The sequence below is a fragment of the Chrysochloris asiatica genome, unplaced genomic scaffold (assembly GCF_000296735.1).
Source record: "Chrysochloris asiatica unplaced genomic scaffold, ChrAsi1.0 scaffold00041, whole genome shotgun sequence".
In the NCBI taxonomy this organism is placed as follows: Eukaryota; Metazoa; Chordata; class Mammalia; order Afrosoricida; family Chrysochloridae; genus Chrysochloris; species Chrysochloris asiatica.
The window spans coordinates 7613333-7616938 of record NW_006408559.1 but is presented as its reverse complement, the minus strand read 5'-3'; positions in this window follow the sequence as shown (position 1 = coordinate 7616938).

The window sequence follows — 3606 nt, the reverse complement described above, 5'->3', positions numbered from 1 at the left end:
CTGAGCTATCAGACGAAGACTAGGCAGAAGGAGAGACGAACTACTTCTGAATATTTAGTCACTGAAAACCTTATGAAGAGCAGTGGAACACTGTCAGCATCAGAATATTGTCAGATATAGTGCTGGAAGATGAGCCCCTCAGTTTGGAAGACCCTCAATCTACAGCTTGGGAAGAGCTACCTCCTCAAAGTAGAGTTGATAGTGATGACTCGAATGGCGTAAATCCTTCGTATGCTGATGGGGCACAATTTAAAATGAGGAGAAACAGCTGTAGACATCTATTAATTAATGGCACATGATGATGTGGCAGTAATAAAAATAAAGTTGTAAAGTAGAAAAATGCCAATCCCCTTCCCTTTATTAATTTCAGCTGCAGACCAAGGCGATCTTTTTTATCCTTCTCCCATGGTCTATACCTAATCTGCATTTGTGCTGCACACACAACCATATACCACACACCTCACACACATACTCTACACATACCACACACACAACACACATACACTATACATCACACACCACACACATCACGTACCACACACCATATATACCACACACTATACACCACACACCACACACACATACGCTACACATATCACCACACACTATACAATACACATGCACTACACATACTACACACTACATACCACAAATCACATGCACATATACTATACATACCACATACTGCATACCACACTACACACTGCACTCACATACACATACCACACACACTACATACCACAAACCCCACACACATACACTACATATCACACACTGTACACCACACACCACACACTACACATACCACATACTACATACCACACACCACACTACACAATGCACTCACATACACATACCACACACACTACATACCACAAACCACACACATATACACTACATATCACACACTGTACACTACACACCACACACAACACATACCACATACTATATACCACACACTACATATACCACGTACGACACACCACACACTACACTCCACACACTCCACATATAATGCACTGTACACCACACACTTAATACACTGCATGTCACACACATTACATGCATATCATACACTATATGCCATAGATGTTATGTATCACACACACATACACCCCACACATTACACACCAAATATGCACTACACATACACACACATACCACACACCACACTTACACTGCACACCACATACACACTATACACACATTGCACACCACATACACATTACATCACACATGTGCATGCACACTACATACCACATACACACCTCATACAGATACACACATTTCTGAGGCCCCATTCTCACAGGAAAAAGGGATTTAAAATGAAAAAAGATGGGAGGGTGGGGGAAAGAAACAAACTAGCAAGATTACTGTGCCTCCAAGCCTCAGGGGTCCCGGCTAACGTTAGTGCAGCCTGGAGACCACCTCGTCTGTCATTTAAGGAAACAGAGAGAAGAGAGAGGCACATTTCCTATTTTCAAAAGCCACAAGTCAGTGAATGCAAATGTGCCCTATTCGAGAAAACCAAATTAAAGGAACTAGTGGGAATTCTCCAGAGTTCAGCAGAACCATTTCTCCCCTTTTAAGGCCTTGTTTACCCTTCAGAAATCACAGAGCTGTAAGCACAGAGGCCCACACAGGCAGGAATCCTGTTCAGGGGGGAGATGTTGTCGTTAGCCCAACCCTGTCCTGCAGAGGCCGAAACGCAAACTCCATTCTGACCCTAGATAGTTTCTCAGTGAAGAGAGAGTGGGTCTCTGGGGGTCACACCAACTCTTCTCTGAGGAGCACAGGTGTCTGGGGAGGTCAGAGCCTGGCCCTCCTGTAGGCCATAGGTGCCAAGCGTGATGGCCTGCTTGCTCCAGGGACTGGTCCCTCCTGATAATATGTCCAAAATATGAGAGAAGAACTCTCACCATCCTGGCTTCCAAGGAGCATTCTGGCTGGACTTCTTGCAACACAGAGTTATTTGTTCTTTTGGCATCAAGATTCTCCTCCAACACCATGACTCAAATGCATCAATTCTTCTACGGTCTTCCTTATTCATAATCCAACTTTCACATGCATATGAGGTTATTGAAAATGCCATGGCTTGGGTCAGGCACACCTTAAACTGACATGTTATTCTTCAACACTTTAAAGAGGTCTTGTGCAACAGATTTGCCTAATGCAACATGTTGTTTGATTTCTTGATTGCTGCTTCCATGAGAGTAGATGGTCAAGCATAATGAAGTCTTTGACAACTTCAATCTTTTCTCCATTCATATGACTATGAATGTTCAGTGATGAGGATTTTTATTTTCTTTACATTGAAGTGCAACCCATTACCAAAGGCTGTACTCTTTGTTCTTCATCAGTAAGTATTGAAGTCCTCTTCACTGTCAGCAAGTAAGGTTGTATCATCTGCATATCACAGGTTGTTAATGAGTTTTCCTCCAACACTAATGCCATGGTTTTCTTCATATAATCCAGCTCTTCCAATTATTTGCTTAGCATACAGGATGAATAATCTGAATATACAGATGTTGAGATGAGACAAGGACTTTTCTCCAGAGCCTGTGTCTGGAATTTGGACTTCTGGCTTGGCAAACTGTGAACGGATACATTTCTGTTAGTTAAAGCCATCCACTGTGGGATTCCTGTCATACCAACCCTAGAGAACTCCGATAAAGTCCCAACCCCCTCACCTAGGAACATGACTTTGTTTGTAATTGGGTCTTTGAAGATGTTATCAGTTAACCTGAGGAGTCAAAAGGGTTTCTAATCCAGTGTAATTGGTGTCCTTATGAAAGAGGAAGAAACGACACAGAAAAACAGACAGAAACCAGTCATGTGATGACTGACAGAGACAGATATTAGACCAAAGACCATCAGGAACCATCAGAGGCCAAGAAGAGGCCAGAAAGGATCTTCCCCCAGAGCCTTCTGAGACTACATTGCCCTAAGGAGCCCTGATCTTGGACTTCCAGCTTTCAGAACTATAAGACATCAGTGGTATTTTGTGACAGTAGCTCTAGGTGACAAATATTCCAGGACCTTAAATACCAGCATGGCTCGAACCTAGAGAGTGAAGTGGAAGATGAATTTGGAATGAGCTGGAGAAGTTTGCGGAAACCAGACTGTGTTGGCTTCATAGTCATGCTAAGGGTTTCAGATTTCACTGCAGATTCTACAAGAATCCACTAGAGAGTCGAAGCTGATCCATCACTTTTCTAATGTTTTTAAAGGTCTCTCTGGCTATGTGTGAACTGATAACTCAGTAGCATTAATGGGAGGACGGAGACCAGGAACAATTGGGATCCTGTTTCAGAGGACAAGAAGAGAAGCTGTGCTCATTCATTTGGCCAAGACTATGGCATGAGAGATGGGGAAGTGAGGGAAAGTGTTCAAGACACATTTGAAGATATAAATGATGGGAATTGGAGATGGGTTTTATGTGGTGAAGGTTGGGACCAGGTAAAGAGTTGTACTAAGGATACTTCCCAAGTTTCTGGCCTGAGCACCTTGGTGGATGTAGATGCCTGTACCAAGATAGAAAGCTTTGGTGGCTCAGAGGAAAGTCCTTGTCTCCTCTGACCTTCTTCTCCTGGGGGATCTTCACGT